We start from the raw sequence: 20,890 nt of genomic DNA, 5'->3' as shown, positions 1-20,890 counted from the left end.
CATCTCACTGTCTCCAGGAGCTAGGAGAGAGGTTGTCAGTTACAGGCTTTGTATAATGATTTGTTGAATGAATGATGGCATAAGACAGGGTTCTTTCCTCATGCAGGCATTTGAATCTCATGAACTGCATCAGCAAAGTCATAATCAGAGACTGGCAAGTAACTTTATTAAGTAGTGTAGTGGGTTCAAGAGGGAATTCATTAGACTAGGATGGGGGGAAAACTACGAAGACCTGCAAATATCTATAAGAGAGTGGAATGAGGAAGATTTAATGATCGTTTCAGGCAGTTGATAGGCATGATCTTAGCAGTGTCTGGTCCGTTTCATCTGGTAATAGTGAAAATAAAAGCAACCACAACCATGAAAGAAAAGAGAAAAGAAACAAGAGACAGGAAAACCAGTGAGTAGGTTATTGTAATGGTCTAAGCCAGACGTCCTATCGGTGGGCAGAAAGGGATTGGACACAGACACCAGCAAAGCTGCAAAGCTGAACCCAGCAGAGCATAGTAGCCTATGTGAAGCAGAGGCTGAGGAGAGGAGGCATCAAAGGTGATCTTAACTGATTGTGAAACATGTTGGACTTATTCCTCAACATATCACTGGCTCTGACTAGTGAAAGAATTAAAAGGTATTGTAAGGAATCTGGAATAACTCATTAACACGAAGAAAAAACTGCACAACCAAAACTTAGGAAGGGCTGGGAAAGGGGACGCTGTGAGTGACCTGCAGAAGGAGCTTGCTGACCTCTACCTCAGAGGGCTGCCCTTAGCATGCTTCTCTCCAGGTGTTCTTGACCATGGCATCTACCCGAATCCCAATCTTCAAGTTTCAAACATCAACGAGGAAGATCCTGTATGTAGGTCAGACGAATGCTGCTGGATCAGTCTGTTATTGTCTGGATCAATGTGTTATTGCCAACTACAAAAGAGCACAAGGGACCCACTCCTAATGACTGAGGTCCTTTTAGGACAAAGAAAACTCTTGAAAGGCCATACAACTGCTTCAAGTCACCTCGGGTGAAATTGGAAACAGGAACGTGTAGGGAGGTGAAGGTAATTGAACTTTTGATAAAGTTGTGTTTGAGAAACCATCAGGTAATCCAGGTAGAGCTGCTGAGCTGATAACTTAAAATGTGGAGCTATGCCTTGGGAGAAGGGCCAGAGCGAGAGGGAAGATAATCTGGGATTCATCCACATAAAGGAGATAATTGAAGTGACAGTAGTAAATGAGGTATTCAGGGAAGAGAGAGAGAAAGAGAAAAGAGCAAAGAATCAAACTTCTAGGAGCAAGGGGAGCCAAGAGTGCCAGAGCAGGATTAGTAAGTGAGATCTAAGGAGACCCTAGAAAGTAATGTTTCATGGGAGTCAAGAGAGGATAGAGCTTCAGAGAAGCTGGATCATTGGGTTCACTGTAGCAGTCCTATCAATCTCAAGTGAAAGTTTGGTTCTAGCACCAATTAGCCTTAGGCAAGTGTGTGTGCAGGAGGCATTTCTATGTGTGCGTACATGCCCAGAGGCCTGAAGGGCAGGGGTGGAATGTAAATATAATGGTTAAAGGGATTTTCAACCGTAACATGTAATCTACAATAAAAGTCTATAGCCACACTATTGATTACTTTATCAGGGAAAACTCTCATAAGGCAACTAGACTTTGCTTTTACATTATTTTGACATGGTTCATGAATAGATAAGAGAAAGTAGATCTGAGGTCCGTTGGTCTACCAAAGTTGTCTTCAAGTCTGAAAGAAGGAAGGGCTGATTTAATTCACATCTCATTTCTTTTAATAGTCTGACTTAAAAATAAGAAAACACTTGTCTTTTTATCTGTGACAGAAGATGAGGACAGGGTCATAGATCTGAATAAGGATAATAGCTCTTTGCAAAGATGTACCCCAAATGGAAGATGACTCAATGTCTTGACACTAGTGAGAATAAATTGCACAGTCGGTGCACTTAATCTTAAAGTTCTTATGCTTTTTTATTCAATCCAGGTCAATTCAACGAGTATTATTGAGCATCCAGTAAGTGCCCAACATTGATGCAGGAGCTGGGAATATGATAGGTACAAATGAGCCAGCTCTTGCTTTCTTGGAGCCTACAGTCAAATGGGAAATGCAGAAAAATAAAGAGGCAGTCATTAAATATTGTAGTGAGAGCAAAGGTGGTTCATCATGGGAGCTCATTTCACAGACACTTAACTTACCCTTGATACTAGACAGGTTTTCTGACAAAAATACATCATCTGAGCAGAGATCTTAAGTATGAGCAGGGTCAGACAAAGATAGGAAAAAATCTGTTACTTATAGAGCAAACAGTAGTTTCAACAGCTTGGAACCTAGAGAGAGATCACACTTCATCTTAGACATAGGCAAGAGCTCAGTTTCCTGAGTGACTGTGTTTGGGTAGGAACAACACAAAGTTGATGAATTAGACAGGAATAAATCATATTTCAAGATACAGGGCTATTAACGTAAATAGGACACAGATCACGAAGGATCTGTAGAGCACCCAAAAAGCAGTTTTTTTCTTTTTGCTTTTTTTTTTAAAAAAAAATCTTGAGAGCATGAGGGAACCACTAAGAGGTTGTAATCAGAGGCACACATCATCAAATGTGTCCTTCAGAATGATCACCATGGTTGCTGTGTGGACAAGTGATTGAGGCCTTGGGGGAGAGGGTTGCTGGTCTGAAGGTAAAGGGACTAATTAAGAGGCTGTTCCAGAAATTCAGGAAGAGATGACTTAGGAATGTGGCAAACTGACTGGATAGACTTGGATGGATGTGACAGATACAGACGTGATGAAATCTATAGATACTGAAAGCCAATGAACTACTAGGCCTGGAGAGGAAAAGAGTACAAGATGATATTCAAGTTTTCAGAAAAAAAATGATCATTTCTAGCTGAAAATTAAGAGGTTATTTGCAAAACTAATTACAGTATAAAAGACTAACAAAGTATGCAAAGATTTGAAGCTAGAAGGAAACAGAACGTGCACGTCACAACTTAGAATTTTCTGGTAGAGGCAACTTGATCTTCCCAGAGTATTCATCTCCATGTTTGGGACATCCAGTCATTGCCAAGGAATAGAGAACAAAAAGAATAGAGAATATGTGCCATGTGAGTATTTGTTCATGACCATTTAAAATCAGATGCTTCTGCAGTGGAGACCCTTCCTACGTCCCTTGTCTTAGAATGGTAAATTTTCCAGGTAGGCGTAAACCATCGATTCCAGCAGGTGCCAAGCAGAAGGATCTGCAGCTAACATGCAAATCATTAGCAAATGTATTTGGCTAATTCTCAGTCCTACTGCCAACTCCAGACCAAAGCCACCACCCTCTCCTTCATGACTCCTCTAATAAGTCATCTCAGCTGCTGCCCTTGCCTCCCCATATTCTATTCTACAGAAAAAAAAAAGATAGAGTAAATGTTTTAAAGCATAGCTCCAGTCATGTGACTCCTCTGCTTCAAACCTTCCAATAGCTTTTAAGAAAAAAAAAAAAGAAAAAGCAAGGTGGCTCACACCTGTAATCCCAACAGTTTGGGAGGCTGAGGCAGGCAGATCGCTTGAGGTCAGGAGTTCGAGACCAGCCTGGCCAACATGGTGGAACCCTGTCTCTACTAAAAATACAAAAATTAGCCGGGTGTGCTGGCGCATGCCAGTAATCCCAGCTACTAGGGAGGCTGAGGCAGGAGAATTGCTTGAACCTGGGAGGTAGAGGTTGCAGTGAGCCAAGATTGTGCCATTGCACTCTAGCCTGTGTGAAAAGAGCATAACTTCGTCTCAAAAAAAAAAAAAAAAAAAAGATAAAAGCTCATTCAAAATGGGATGTGCGCCTTTCATGATAACTCTTTGATTTTTATCTCTCACTATGCACCTCTTACTCCAGCCACAGGGGACTCTGCTATGTGCCTTGATCATACAGACACGCTTCTATCTCAGGGATTTAGCACTTGTGGTTTCCTCTTCCTAGACCTCAGTAAGTCCAGCAGCGACCTTCTCCCAAATTATATGCTTCCACTCCCAATTCTTACTCACCTCTTCCAAACCCTTTTATACTTTTTAGCAATTATCACTATCATATAAACTACATATTGTTTTTATTTATCTTGTTTTTCCCACTGGGCTCTAAACACCATTAGGCAGAATTTTTATCAGCTTTATTCATGATTCCCAGTACTGAGAACAGATTTGACATGTAGAAGGAGGTAGATAAAGAGTGAATGAATGTTGCTGAAATATCTACTGAAAGCAACAAACATTGACCTTCATGAGTACACATGGTTTCCCCTTAGTTAACATACATAGATAGAATACATCACCCTTAAATATTTTGTATTGCTATGTTAATAGAGAAAAAAGTTCAATTTCCCCTTGGGAGAAAACACGATGAAATTGCTTCATTAACTGCTTATGAAGAAACTGAAAATGTAATAAGTAACTAAAGTTCTAAAAATTTTTGACAACGAAACCCCTTGAACCTGCCCTCTAAGGCAGGTGGGTCCTGAAATGGAAAGCTCTTTACGTTTATTTGGGTGATAAGATAGATTTGGCCAGTTCATTTTGGATTTGAACTGGGTGAGGATAAATTGCCCTGCATAATTGAGGAAGATGGGATTTCAAGTGGCCTACCTTCTCCTGTTTCCTGGGTGGAGCTGACTTGGTTCTATGGATGAAAAAAGGGATAAAAATGAAGAAACAGGAACCAGAGAATGCACTCTCCTTAAGCAGTGACAACAGTAATTTATTGAGTGCCTACTCTGTTAAAGATACGGTAGCAGAGTCCTCACATATATTATCCCACTTAACTGTCGCAAGGACTCTGTTAGGTGTATATTATCTGGACTTAGCAGATAAGGAAATTGAGAGAAGTTTGAAGTGCTTTTGGTTTTGCACACAATTTATTGGTGCTGGAATTGAATCTAATCTGACTGCTGTAAGACCCTCTTTCTCCATGAAGTCATGCTTATTTGTTCTTGGACCCTCTCTTTCCTTCTCACCACAAAGTAGAAGGCATTTTTCTTCAGAAATAACTTTAGGAATAATAATTTTGTTTCCAGGTACGTTCACTAAAACCCTTTGTAACCTATAATACAGTTGAAAGAGCAAGATTGTTTCTATGGAAATGTGAGCTGGGAGCTTTAAACTGCAGACTTAACAAATGAACTTTGGGGATATAATCTGTTTCCCTCTTCTCAGAGGAGATAGATAGGCAGCACTGTTCAATTACTCAAACTCATTCTGTGTTTCCTCTTTCCAGATAGCATTTAGCCCTGTTTTATTTTTTCCCACCATTGAAGTACAAAAGCTGCCTGGTTTTTCCCTGCACAAAGTAAATGATGAGCCTAGAGCCAATTTCTCATCTCAGACGCTGCAGTTTTCAATGTGCATTCTGAAAGCTTTGAATATGACTATAAACACATCAACCAAAACAAACTGTAATTTTTATAAAATAAGCCTCAGAGTATGTTTTGCTGAAGCTTAACACCTTTTGTCTAAGAGAAAAAGCAGAAAAGGCAGTAAGAGGAGAACACTCGTACTCCATTCATTGGCAGTGCTGAATCCCATACAAAATCTGGTAGGGCATAATCAACACATATGGCCTCATCTTTCTTTGCCACTTCCCAAGAGTGAGGTGTTTAAGAAAGCTGAGAACTCTTCCTGGCCAATTCAGAACGGGGTTGTCTGCAGCAATGCTATTGGAAGTGTGGCATCAGCAATACGTGGGAGAGTGTTAAAAATGCAAATTCTTGGGCCCACCCCAGACCTACTCAGTCAAAATCTCTGGGGTGGGTGCAGCAATCTGTTTTACAAGTACTCTAGATGATTGCGATGCAAGCTCAAGTTTGGGAAGCATACACTAAAGGGAAGGAATTCCACCTGAGCCCAGAACAATGGGATTCAGGTCACTGGAACATCAACTGACAGAGAATTATTTTGAGATAGGTCCTTTAACCTCTCTGGCTTTTGTGTTTCTTGTCTATAAAATAAAGAAATTGAACCATTTTAATCCTGGATCGCGCCTTAACCTATTATCAGAGCATATCATGGTTACCCAACACTGGTATAAACATCCCTCACATAATGAAAAATTTGAGCATCATTTTCTGACTGGTCTTATTTCTTCTAGCTACTGTAATAATGACAATCACAGCAAAAACATCATGGGAGGGCCTCCTGGGTTCGTGTACCATTTCCCCAAGTTTAACACGTTTGATCTGCTGACGTCCTCTAGTCGTAATATCTCCAGTTTAGTACTGAGAGAGCTTATGTCACTTCCTGAAGGTCACAAAGAAAGTAAATTACAGGGCTGAAATTTGAACCCAGGTCTGATTTCAAAATCTGCTCCTTCCTTTCTACCAAAGTCGATCTTCCCGGAACTGGTAACTTTCATTAATGAAAGGAAGAAAAACAAAACAAAACAAAACAAAACACCACAATCCACAAGGTGGGGCTAAGCAGACCTCATTTCTGTGAACAGTATGATTCCTTTAAGTGTGTAAAGCAATTACTTTGAATACATTTAACACACATATTGATTTCATATAAAAGCCACTTTACCTAAGAGTGATCAATAAACAACAAAGCTTGCTTGTAGTTGTACTAAACTGCTGATTTATTGACAACTCTGAGATATTTTGTCCCTGGTGAAAAGACAAAAAATAGAAACTGGAGAGAACTTTGGAAAGCTTCTACCTTAATGAGGTTACCATAGACAAAAGGAAATTTAGAACTGGAGAGGTCTAGCAATTTATTTAAGGTCATACAACTGGTTAATGGCAAAAATATGGTCAGAATGTAGCTTACTGCCCACCTGAGTTGGTGTCATTGCTGATGTTATTTTATTAAATGAAACTGGATATTGTTTTTTTTAAGAGCGGGCACAAATTCATATATCCATCTTCAGAGGAAGCTTATAAAGAAGTGTGGTAGTGCAGATTCTTCAATGATAAGCCAGAATTACTCACACTAATAAAGTTAAGATGCTAATTCCGGGCAGAGGCAAGAGCCTAAAGCAAAGGTATGGGGGTCCGGAATCACATGATGTGTTTGAGGAACTATCAGAAATTCCATATTACTAAAAAATGAATATGTACAAATCAGGAAGCAGTTGGAAATGAGCCTGGAGAGGTATGGAGTATTGAGGTTATGAAGGACTGCATATGTCATCTCAAGGCATTTGATGTTCACAAGGAGTTGCTAAAGAATTGATGCAAGAGAATGGCACAAATAGATTTGTATCTTAGCTTGCTTTGACTATAGTATGAATTTAAGGGGTGAGGAAAGGAGGAAGATATAACATCCAAGACTAAAAATAGTGAGATGAGTTGGGCTTATAATATTCCAGGCAGCAAATGGTAAAGTCTGTGCAATGTCAATTTTACAAGCAATGAAGTAGAAGAGGAAGACTCAAAAGATTTTTTGAGAGGTAAAATGACCACAACTCAGTGCTTGATTCAATGAGAAAGGAGAGAGTATATGGGCGACTCCCAAATTTCTACCTTGGACAATTGATGGATGGTAATGAGATAGGGAGACCAAAGAGGAATACATTGGGCCAAGTGGAAATAGTACAACTAGTATTGAGTTCGCTGTATCCCTGCACCATCGCTGTCAAGATATCCTGGAGAGACAGTCCACACAGAGGCGATGGTGCACACCATTGCAATGTGTGAGACTCCCCTAGGCAAAAGAGTAACACAGTCAAGGTGAGAGTTCTGGAGAATGTTACAGAAGAGGAGGCACCTACCACAATTACTGTGGGAGAGAACAAAGGAGTTGGAAGCAGAGAGGGAATGCCTTGTGTCAAAAGCCAAAAATAATTTTCTTTTTCACACTTCATGAATTATAATTAGCTTCAAATGCATAGAGTTCCACGGAAGTTAAAAGTGACTTCATTTTTGCAATATGGGTGTCACTGGTACAGAAGATCAGTAAGGATGGAAACGCAATCACGTGGAGTCGTGTGTTTCTGTTTTATGGGATTAAAAATGTTAAAGGGGAGAGGACAGGACGTAGGAACAGAGTGGTGCAAGCATGACATAAACACATATTGAAGAGCAAGCAGAGAGGAAGAAGTGAATGTAGAGAGAGAGGAGACAAGTGATGGAACATCTCTGAATGTGGAGGGACCAATAAGGTATTATTTGGCTTTGGCTTAGAAAAACTTAAACTCATGTGAATAACAAAAGTATAGACCTTTTCATATAAAATATTGTACTATTATGGGAGTTAATGCTTATATGACAGCCAGAGGTTCCTTGTAAAAACAAACAAACAAACAAACAAACCCAATGAAAACAGGGGTTCCCAGGTTATCATGTGAGCCGCAGATCAGATGTTTGGAAAGTCCATGAGTTTCCCCTGACATCCACCCGGTCACATGGAGTGGCTCAGTACATAGGCAGAGCCAGCCACATGTTTTCCCTGCTTTGGTAATCCAGTTACCTGCTTCTCGAATAATCAGGAGAATATAACCTTTGGCAGTATGGGCATCATGCAGATAAAACTAACAAGTCATCAATGGGGCCTTCTCACTTTTTCCCACTTATTGAAGTGTTTTCTGAATAAATAGCAAAAAGCCTAATCATAGAAAGCTTTAATTGGCTCAATTCTAATGGAGATGATTAAGATAATTTATATTTCATATTTATTTATTACGTGAACTTCCTTAAAACACAGTATCTATCTACCATTTTTTTCTACATATAACCTGCCTGAGAACTCAGACCAAATGGGTTCCCAAATGATGCTGGACAGTAGGACAAGTTTGATGAATTTCACCATAAATATGGTTTGGCACAACTTTATTTGAAAATAGAAGGATAGAATTGAAGAGGCCTCATATCCGGAATGCTTACATACTTTGAATGCAGAGTGACTTTGGTTATAGCGAAGGAGGAAGGACAGGCCCTCACTTAGGTGTCTCGAATACCTTCTCATTTAATCACAGTAGCATCTCTACCAGGGGAGTATTATCCAATTATTTTTATTCTAAAACATATTCTTTCCCCTGACATTTACATTTTCCTGAAATTGCATGCAAATTTTGGTTGATCTACTCACTAAAAATAGTGTTTATCTTTCCCACTTCATGCCCTTAAAAGTGTTTATATCAATAGGAGAGCAATAGAGAGCCTTAAAATGGAGGCATTCGAGGCATAGAGAGACTATGCATCTCAACAAGGTACACACACCGGAATTAGCAGAGCCAGAATTTGAACTCAGGTCTATCTACTTTGAAAGCTGGTCAAGAGACAATCTTTGCTATGTAGATGAAGGCACTATGCTGGGTCCTGATAAGATAGCATCTGCCCTTAAGAAACCTGCATGCAGAGGAGAAAATGGACACTAAATAATAAACAAGTAGATAAGAGAAATTTAGATGCTCCATAAATTCTACAAAGGAAGTAAAACAAGAGGTAACATTTGAATTTTTCTTCCAAGAGATAACATTTGAATTTCTTCCCATTCTTGTAAAATTTGGCAACAGCACATACCATGTAAAAGAGGAGGACTTGCCTAAGCTGTAAGATAGAAAGAAACTTGCTTTTGACCAACTATAAATCAGACATTGCCACTCCTCATTGTAAGCTCTAGGTGTCTCTTTTTAAGGGACCATAATCTACTGTGAAAACAGATACCCAAACTATATATGATGTTGTTATACATCAAGAGCTATGATGGAGATGTGTTCAAGATTCTACAGAAGCACGAAAGAATGCAAATTTGCTGTTGGTAGAATGAGTGTTTCAGAGGTAAAGATGGGAGTAAAGTTGATCTTGAAGAAATAGGATTTTGCCCAGGACATGGGGCAGAGAATGGGTAAGTGCAAGCTGTGTCTGGGAGATGTGTCTGTGTCATGTGACGCAGCATGGAGGTCTGATGAAGGACGACATTGGCAGTTGTATTGTCATGGCGTACCTAACTTGGGGTTCAGAATGGGGCATGACAGGGGATGTTCTGAACAAGATGTAGCACCTGGAAATAATTCAGCTTGGCAAGGTCTCACAACAAATTCTTCTCTCTGTTCTTGAGGACAAATGTCACTGACTATACTTCAAGTGAATTTCCTGGCAGTGCCTGGCTGAGTTTCCAAGGTCTCTTGCTGAATAAGGTAGAGGGAACACTGAATCAGTGGTTCTCAGTAGAATCACCAGTAGAACGTAAAATAATATGATTACAAATTTAAAACATTGAAAAACACTGTTGAACAATTAAAATCAGCAGGTCTGGGAATGGGGTTTGCACTTTGGTGGTTTTTAAAGATCTTCAGGTGAACGTAATGGGCATGGAATGTTGAAAGTCACTATTTCTAGAAGTCTTGGAAGGGAAACTGAGTTTTTCTGAAGGCCTGAGACGCCGTATATGGCAGCACCTGTACAGAAAGAAGTCATTCAAGAAAGGACAAGGAATTGGCAAGAACTGATCTGAGGACTGGCAGTGTCCATGTTCCAGGGTTTAGAAAAAGTCATTTTTTAAATTGTTGTGTTTACATAGTAGATGTATATATTTGTGGACTACATGGGATATTTAGATAGACTATTGTCGCCCTGTCATGGTTTCAAAAACTAGATCTTATTCATTCTTTCCAGGTGCTGTTGTATCCGTTAAACCATCTCTACTCTGCCCCCCACCCACCCACCAACTTCCTTTCCCAGTCTCTGGTAGCCATCGTTTTACTTTAGAGAAAGTCATTCTGAAAGCAAAGCTACTGAAAGAAATGTAATCATTAGGCAACCAAACTCCGAAGTCTAATGGTGAGATCTGAATTTAATGGCGCTCTAAACACTCCTCAGTAATTATCTCAGAAGAAAACAATGGCGCCAAAGGGAAGCCCTGATTTTGAACAGTCCCAAGCGACAGTAAATGAGAAGTAATCTGACTAAGAAACCAATTGAGAGTCATCCCTCGACTTTCTTTTCCATAATGACACCTGAAGCACACTTGTTTATTCTGTAAACCTTAGTTAAACAAACTTACCCTCCAAGACACTGGGGGTTTGCCAGAGAACAGTTAGTTTAATTGGAGCTCATCTGTTTTTGTTCCTAATGAGCCTCCCATTTCATAGCCTGCTCTTAGTCTGAAATAAAATGTCCCCCCTGTCTGGGATGATTAAAAACCTGGTTAAGCATACAATATACAGTAGCTGCCAAAATGTTTCCACCAGGCAATACTGCTCAGAACTGAGACCTGCAGGCAGGATTAGAAGAGAGAAATCTGTTGATTTTTCCAGTTCAAAAACAAACAAGCAAACAAATCACGTCCAATTATCTGGGTTATATTTTATTAAAGAATCCACCTGAGAACTGCATTCACTTCTCAAGATTTGCTACCAAACTGTCTCCCCATTCTGTCTTTTAAACACTCCTCCACTCTTTTTGTTCTCTAGTTGGTTTGTCATTTAGAAAGTGTGATAAACAATTTTGGGGAGCCATTAAGTTTTACCAGCGTTTCTGTCTGAAATTAGGCTACTATGTTTGCCAAAGAGCTGCTCTGTGCTTTAAAATCTTTATTAAAAATTATTTACAAAATTATTAATACATATGGATTAGAATAAATGTGACTTCATCTTGCAGCTATGGGCATTTTCCTTTTAAGAAACTGTAAAGTGCTAATCATTGGGTATTTCATTAGGAGACACATTTAAAAAATCTAATTCTCCAAGCACTTTGTTCTTAGACTCCCACATCCCTTTCACCCTCCCCCAAATTCAGGATCACAGGATTTCTTCTGTCTGCCTTATATATTTTGCAAGCTAACTATTGCGCTAGAAAAAAAAAATCTTTCACAAATAATAAACAGGCAGATGTTTTCTGGATCATAATGATCAAATAGAGTGAGCTAAATTGCTCATTGATCTGTGATTCCTTGTCATTTGAAAATCCGATTAAAGGGGTAGAACTTTTAGAAAAGACAAATATACACACACTATTACACACATCATAACACTAAGCATGAGGAGTGCGACTCGTGTTATGAATACATAGCATTTGTTCCAGTGAACAGCAAATGGAAAATACATATTTATCCAATGAATAAATGAGTAAATAAAATTTCAGGATGGATTTGGATGGCCTCGAAAGTTACTGTCAATAAACCCTGGGTTCAGATCCTCCACTATGAATGAAATATTTACAAAATTGAATTCTCCTGATTTCTTTCGGCCCTAGAGGCTTTCTTTCCTTTCCTGTGTTAAGGGTTGGCCATCTCCTTCCTTTCCAAACTATTAAAATGTATGGAGGGCATATATGTTTGATTAAGTTTTTATTTAGAGAATTAAAATTACTTCCAGCCTGTCTCATGGAAGTTACTGGAGGTTTCCTTGATGGGATATTTGGTTATTCCTAAACTCCTCTGTAATGCATTTAATTACTATCTCATGGTTTTTCTGGCACATGTCTAATGTAATGCAGTTTATTGTTACAGCTTCATTCTCAGAAGACACCATTTTCTCCCTTTGTTTCCAAGTTCCTAGGGCATTTTAGTACATGTCTTGACAAAGGATATGTCCCTTCTTTGCTGCTGGAATAGGTTGCCCCCACTGAGCGTCTTCAGGCACACGTTCTGAAAAGACGTTCACACAGGGAAGAATTCCGTTCACCTTCCTTCTCATTCAACCATCCTGATTTTGTCTGTGCCATTTTAAAAGGCTTGTGTGCCTACTTTCTTTGTCAGCTACAGCTGCCATAACAAAATACCAAAGACTGGGTGGCTTAAACAACAGGTGTTTCTCACAGTTCTGGAGGTTGGCAAGTCCACAATGAAGATGATGGCCAGTTTAACCCCTGGCGAGGGTCCCACTCTCATGACCTAACCCAATCCTAATTACCTCCCATAAGACTCATCTTGAAATACCCTCACACTGGAGGTTAGGACTTCAACAGTAGGTCACACACCTACTGCTACTTAGGGATGTCTCTGAAAGCTGTAGGGGGTCACAAATGTCACTAACAGCAAACAAGATGTCTTGTGCTTTTTCACAATTCGTTTGATTCGTTGTTATAGGAACATGTCCACACTTCCCTCCCTCCCCTTGGCCATTCACTGAAAGAATACAGGATGTGACTATAAAGTGATGTCTCCAATTTTTAACATTTAAAATAAAAAAGAAATTGTACATTTAAAGAAAATATGGTGCCTTTTCAAGAAGTCCCTTGGGGAACCACACTCTTAGTCTAATGATGCTTCTGAAAGGCAGAACACCTTTTTTAATTCCCCAAAGAAAATGCCTGCAGTCTTTGTGGCGTGTTCTTTTGAACGTCCACTGCCAGGAAAATCCCTGACCTTTATGCAATGAATTTGATTTTGGGAAATAGCAAAATTGCATTTGGAGACAAGTTTTGCAATCAAGTTAAGTGATCACACCAGAGAATTCTGCTCTGGGAACGAAACTGGGACAGATAATAGACTAATAAGAATGCCTTCACCACCAGGCTTGTAAAACTTGTCTTGAGATCAATTACAATACAGACCTTTTCAAACTGATTTTTAGCAATAAGAGCATAGTATGGTTAGTGTGTAAATTAAGGTAAAAATATTGAAACACAAGATATATTTGAAAGCCTAAGGAATCCTATTTTTCCGTTTAAGCTTTCCAAGACTGTCTTTGCACACTGGATTTTTATTTGAAAATTTGACCAATTTGAAACTCATACTAATTGATGTTACGACTTCAAGAGTTCATGAAACCAAGCAGTTTCAAGTCACTTTAAGTTGTATCACCCTGTCCTGAGGTTTACCTTTTGGAAAACATAATCTGCACATATGTCTCATTTATTCTACTCAATGCCTCCAGATGAAATCAGTAGCAACAATATATGCATAGTAGGGAAATAATTGGGCAAAAGATGAATAATAATTTTGATTGTAATTGGGGGCAGCGAGAGAAGAGGAGGAAAGCACAGTCATTGAAAACATATATAAGTAATTGGCCTCTTTGCTTTCTTGTGAAATATGCTAGCCCCACAACATGATTCTTTCTCATTAACTTTAGAAGTGCTGTTTCTACCATATTCACTTCCTAGTGGCATTGCAGGAGATCTGTATGCAACTTGTGTGACTGACTCAAGATTTCATACAATTCTTGTTTCTGAAATGCCTTCTGATCACTGAATCATAAGAGTAACAATTCTTAAGTTGTTATTGTTCTGAAAGTCCTTGAAGGGTCTGGGATACTTGGACAATAATATTATTTCCATCAGTACTTTTCTATTCTCTTGTGTATGGTATTATTTCCAGCCAACTTTGGAAAAATAGCATTTCAACAGCTTTGCATATTCACATTGTACCTGCTTCTGGACTATAAATGATTATTTATAATTTAAATTTATAGAAAATATTCACAGGAACCAGATCACAGGGCACATATGTGACTACTGATTACTTCTATTTCTTATTTTCCAAGTATAAAAATGTATTTATAATGAAAAGCTTATCCTTGCTTTATCTCCAAATCAACAAAAATTAAACCTCTTTGATATTAGCCAGATAGACTACTCTTTCAACTTTGACCTTAAAGGATTAAGGTTATTAATCCAATCTCATTAAAATCCTATTTCCAAGTGGCTTTCAGAAAGTCCCCCACTCTTACACCATCCCTCGGTTCAACAAGTTTATTTTTGGATGCACTTAATGCTTTTGTTTCTTCTTTTCAGATTCTGATTTTTTCACTTAGCTTCTGTGGCATAATCAAGACAAGCTGGATGAATTGTCTCCTAACTGGATTCTAATGAAAGAAGCTCTAACTTGTCTTTAAATAGTTTTGATGTTTGGAGTCTTTCACAAAGAAGAAACAAAAGCATGATAAGAATGTGCTAAGCTAATTTGCAAGGGAAGCAAGGGTGTCACAATTAGACAAGGGTGTCCAATTGTATTGTTCTCACACATCATCCTACCATTCCAATAGGACATGGGCTCATAGAGAACAGAGTCAAGCCTTGTGGTTCTTCTTGTGTCCAGCACACCCAGCATTGTGCTTGGCATATAGTAGGTACTCAATGTACATTTGAATATAATTTAATCTAGGCTCTCCCAGGGAGAAAATATAGTTTCGGGTTCAAGGTAAAGAATCTAAACATGGCCAGCACAGTGGCTTGTGTCTGTAATCCCAGCACTTTAGGAGGCCAAGGCAAGAGGATCGCTTGAGTCCAGGAGTTCAAGACCAGCCTGGGCAGCATAATGAGTCCACATCTTGACAAAAATAAAAATAAAAAAATAAACTGGGTGTGGTGGTGTGCATCTGTATTCCCAATTATTCAGATCGCTTCAGCCTAGGAGGTCAAATTTCAGTGAGCAGTGATTGTGCCACTGCACTCCAGCCTGGGTGACAGAGTAAGATGCTGACTCGAACCAAAACAAAACAAAACAAAAAAACTCCAAAACATTTAAACATTAGATTCTCCGGATATATGTATGTTTTGTATATCAATTATTCCATGTCACAGGAAATGTTCAACCAGGACCTGGGTAACCAGATCAGTGTTGTAAAGAAGGGGTTTGTAGATCACCTACGAAGTAGAACTAAGTTATATCTAAGCAACTTTACAAATTGAAAATCTATCAGTCTTTGAAAACACATCTGTTCTATGTTTCTCACAGTCTTATTGGTGATGGGATAATGACCAGTTTGATTTATGCCATGATCTTAACAGGAAACGACAATGTCATATGCTAACCCTTCTAGGTAACATATTTGTCCTGGCACAGAATGCCTTAATTCCAAGGTGTGACTCACTGTAATCCTGAGAATTACAGTAATTTGGGGGTGGAATATTATGGCCAAAGGCAATGGGCACAGAGGAAACTTCTCACTGCAAAGCTGAGAATGAACTGAAATGATCAAGAATTGAATGCTTGAAGTCTTTTAATAAATTATAGGTAGAAGGTAAATCCAGCTACTTCTGGGCTAGTGCCAGCAGGAAGGGGTCTAAACAGAGGAGGTAGCACAGACACAGCAAAGGAATCTGAATGAGTCATATTTCCACATCAATAGGGCTCTGAGGAGACCACTCTGAAATAAAAAATAGTGGCTGCATTGTCCAGTCCTAGGGAAAATGAAGATTATAGGAATTAGGTTAGGAGGTCAAGACTTTCAGGGAAGTAGAGTGGGAACCAGAGGCCAAGGAGAGTGTTGTCAAGTATGCTGACCACACACTGAACACAGAGGATACAGCTTGATGCTCCTGAAGGCATTCCAGGCAGGGTTAAATTCCCCGCAGTGACCCACTGACCACCAGACATCAGGCATGGGGTCAACCAGCTCTCTCCAGTTCTTCTTCATCACTACAGAAGAGAAGAAGCCTTAAAAATGCCACCAAGCCTTTGGGCTTAGAATGAATCATGATGGAAGCTACTGCAGCCTTGACACTGGAAGGCATTTCAGTTCTGTCAACTCTTGCTTCAAAGGATGTTCATTTCCTTTTATACAAGATACAGCCTCTCTGAGGAGGATTTGTGTCAGGTAAAGAGGAACACTGAATAAGCTGTTGTGGTGGATGTCAGTGTCTGTTCTGTGTATGAAATTGGAATTTGGGCTTAGAACTTAAATACAGGATGTGGCTCAATGAACAGAGACCAGGGTTCCAGTATAAGATAGAAAGAGACTTTGTTTTGAATCACTTCTAGTATTTCTAGAAATTCTTGTTATATTTGATGGAGTGAAATCAGTAATTCCTTGAAACTCTCCTCCTTGTCAGCTTCCATAGTACTCTGCTGTCCTCGTTATCCCTTTACTTCTCTGAGCCCTCACAGGCTCCTTCTTATCTTCCCAACTTATGTAAATGTTGATGTTCCCCAGGAATACATCCTCAGACCTCACTTTATCTATGTGAGCTCATCTATGCTGCTTCCTCCAATCATCAACAATATTCTGATGACATCTACATCTTTATCTCCAGTTCAGACTTTGGGTCTTAAAAAATCATATAATTGCTTCTACCTTCTAGGTTTGACTATCTCACAGATACTCAAATGCAACATGATCAGGATTTATCTTCACATCCAAGAGGTCTTTCTCCTATAGGACCACCCCATGCCCAATGAAAGTCATACTAAAAACTTAGGAGGTGTCTTGACTTCTCCTTTCCCCTCAAATCCCATCATATCTACTCTGTCAAGTCCTTCTCACATTCCCCACGCACCCCCCCACTATTTATGGATGGGTCTCATCTTCTCCATCTCTGGCATCACCTCGCCTTAAATGAAACATCCAAATTTACTATTAAAATGCAAATATACCCCTATGCCTGAATCACAGGACAGCAATAATAATAACTGATTAATATGTCGATATCACTTAAATAATAACATTCAAAATCACATGCCTTTCATTAGGGAAAGGTAAATCAAATCACAATGAGATACTATAGAACACCTCTTAGGAAAGTTGATATCAAACACTGGAAAGTATCAAGTGTTGGCAAGGATGCGTGGATACTGGAGCATGTGTGCATTGCTGGTTGAAATGTAAAGTGGTGCAATTACTGAGGAAAATGGTATGGTAAGGCCTCGAATAGTTAAATGTAGCATTACCATTGACTCAGCAATTCTACCTTTACGTGTATGCTTAAAGAATTAAAAGCAAGGATTCAGATATTTGCACAGCAATGTTCATAGTAGCATTATTCACAATCGCCCAAATGTGGAAACAACCCAAATGTCCATTGATGGGTGAATGGATAAACAAAATATTGCATAATATACATACAATGGAATATTATGTAGCCTTAAAAAGGAATGAAATTCTCACATATGCTATGGCACTGATGAACCTTGAAAACATTACGCTAAGTGAAATAAGCCAGACACAAAAGGACAAATGTTGTTATTAGGTTTTCTCAGATTACACATATTTGAAATATCTTAAAAGAAGCAAATTCATAGAAACAGAAAGTAGGATAGTGGTGATAAGGAACCCTAGGCAAGAAAAATAGATAATCATTGTTTAATGGGTAGAGTTTCAGCTTGTGATGATAAAAACATTCTGGGGATGGATAGAAGTGACTGTTGCACAACATTGTGAATGTACTTAATGCCACTGAATTGAACACTTAAAATGGACAAGATGCTAAATATATATATATAATATATATTATAAAAGGGAGAGACAGAGAGGTAGAGAGAGAGAAGATGAGAAACAATGATACTCTATTTTTTCTTCTCACAATTCCTTACAACTAACATTGGTTATATATATAAAACCACTATTCTATATATCATGGCTATACAAAAAATTTTTATATATAACATATAATATATTATATACTATACAATATATAATATAATATAGCATATTATATACTGTATAACATTATATAGAATATATATTATATACTGTAATATATAATATATAATATTATATAGAATATATATTATATAATATATAATATAGAATACTCTATAATACATAATACATAATATGTATTTTGTGTAATATATAATATATATTACATATTATTATATATAATATATGAAATAATATATTATATATAATATAAATAAGGCCTCAAATAGTTAAAATATAACATATATATTTTATATATATATCTAGAAAGAAAAAAACAAATTGAAATTACATGCCATCTCCTACTTCGCACCTTGGGCTCCAGCAGCTCTGTCATCACCTATGTAACCTTCATTTGCACTATGCACCCTGTCCATATGAAACTGACACCTGACTGCCACTCTAGGACCCTTTTCAGCCTCCTTACAAACTGGATGAGGGCTTAGGTGGCTGACAATATTCCAAATATACACTTTTATTTTTTAAGCATAGTACCTGGCATGCCGGAAGCTTTCTCTTTTTTATGAGACGGAGTCTTGCTCTGTCGCCCAGGCTGGAGTGCAGTGGCACAATCTCTGCTCACTGCAAGCTCCGCCTCCCAGGTTCACACCATTCTCCTGCCTCAGCCTCCCGAGTAGCTGGGACTACAGGTGCCCACCACCTCACCCGGCTAGTTTTTTGTATTTTTAGTAGAGAGAGGGTTTCACCATGTTAGCCAGGATGGTCTTGATCTCCTGACCTTGTGATCCGGCTGCCTCAGCCTCCCAAAGTGCTGGGATTACAGGTGTGAGCCATCGTGCCCACCTAAGCTTTCTTTTATTTTTTATTTTTTCAAATGGAGTCTCACTCACACAGTTGCCTACGCTGAGTGCAGTGGTTCAATCTCGGCTCACTGCAACCTCCGCCTTCTGGGTTCAAGCAATTCTCCTACCTCAGCCTCCCGAGTAGCTGGGATTAAAAGCGTGAGCTACCACACCCAATTAACATGCAATAGGCTTTCAGCAAACACTGAGTGAATAAGCTCAAGAGAAGCAGCTATTTCTACAAATGTAAAATACTAAAATTGGGAGGAATTTTAAAGTTTAGTCTAAATTCTTAAGAAAAATGCTATTTTGACTTGGTAGACAGAATGGTAACCTTCCAGAGGCCTAATTTCCATTTTAAACTAAATAGCAGCCCCCTTTTTTCTTTTCCTTTTGCCAATTGATTCTATCATTTTTTGAGCTCATAGAAGGGTTGGATCTGAATCATACAAATCATTATGTCAGTGTTTTCCAAACTTCAATAAATCTTATCACATCTTCATAGTGTTTGCTCTACCCATGGACTAGCTGTTCAAATGTTCAAATAAGTTCATCTTCATCCAAAGCAATATTGTCAATGAAATATAAATTATTTTATCTTAAGTTCCAGGATACATGTGCAGGATATGCAGGTTTGTTACACAGGTAAATGTGTGCCTTGGTGGCTTGCTGCACCTATCAACCCATCCCCTGGGTATTAAGCCCTGCATGCATTAGCTATTCATCCTGATGCTCTCCCTTCCCCCAGCCCCCTGACAGGCTCCAGTGTGTGTTGTTCTCCTCAATGTGTCCATGTGTTCTCATCAATCAGCTCTTGCTTATAAGTGAGAACATGCACTGTTTGGTTTTCTGTTCCTGTATTAGTTTGCTGCGGATAATGGCTCCCTATTCCATCCATGTCCCTGCAAATAACATGATCTCATTCCTTCTTATGGCAGCATAGTATTCCATGGTGTGTCTGTACCACATTTTCTTCATCCAGTCTATCATCAATGGGCATTTGGGTTGATTCCATGTCTTTGCTATTGTGAATAGTGCTGCAATGAACATACCTGTGCATGTATCTTTATAATAGAATGATTTATATTCCTTCAGGTATATACCCAGTAATAGGATTGCTGGGCCAAACAGTATTTCCAGTTCTAGATCTTTGAGGAACGGCCACACTGTTTTCTACAATGGTTGAACTAATTTATATGTCCACCAAAAAGTGTAAAAGTGTTCCTGTTTCTCCACAGTCTCATCAACATCTGTTGCTTCTTGACTTCTTAATAATCACCACTCTGACTGGCATGAGATGGTATCTCATTGTGGTTTTGATTTGCATTTCTCTAATGATCAGTGCAAATCACAGTTTTGACATGTTGTTTATATATTTTTAGTACATGAAAATAAATAATTAACTAGTACAATAAAAACTCACGGATGTACCACCTAAAGTCATTTTCTTGTACTATGTGGTATGTAAATTATGCTTTGAAAAATCAATTTGAATGTATGATTGATTACTTTCTTGAATTATTCTCCAGGGTCCTGCATAGACAACTCTGATTCCTCAACAAGCTTTCGCACTCTCTGAAAGCAACTCTGTAAACTCCCTCTTTTCTTTGTTGCCATCATTTTATGTTTCTTAGCTCCTCGACGACTGTCAAGCTCTCACCATATTCAACAAATATCTGTTGAATAGATATACTTGCTGCTTCTGAGATGGCACATATTATCTTCCCTTATAAAGTGAAAGCTATTTCATAAGGTCATAACATTGGAAGGTGAGATGTCCATGAGATTCCACCTTGCAAACCTTCAAG

General features: G+C 38.7%; 1 protein-coding gene across 8 annotated transcripts in view; it reads right to left on the bottom strand.

The window, feature by feature from the left end:
• Window positions 1-20,890, bottom strand: part of KCNIP4 (potassium voltage-gated channel interacting protein 4) — a 1,211,383-nt gene that overhangs the window by 266,233 nt on the left and 924,260 nt on the right. The gene's annotated exons all lie outside the window — the stretch shown is intronic.

The sequence above is a fragment of the Macaca thibetana genome, chromosome 5, assembly GCF_024542745.1.
Source record: "Macaca thibetana thibetana isolate TM-01 chromosome 5, ASM2454274v1, whole genome shotgun sequence".
NCBI classification, from domain to species: domain Eukaryota; kingdom Metazoa; phylum Chordata; class Mammalia; order Primates; family Cercopithecidae; genus Macaca; species Macaca thibetana.
The sequence above is the reverse complement of the archived record's forward strand: the minus strand, read 5'-3'. Positions and strand labels throughout refer to the sequence as shown.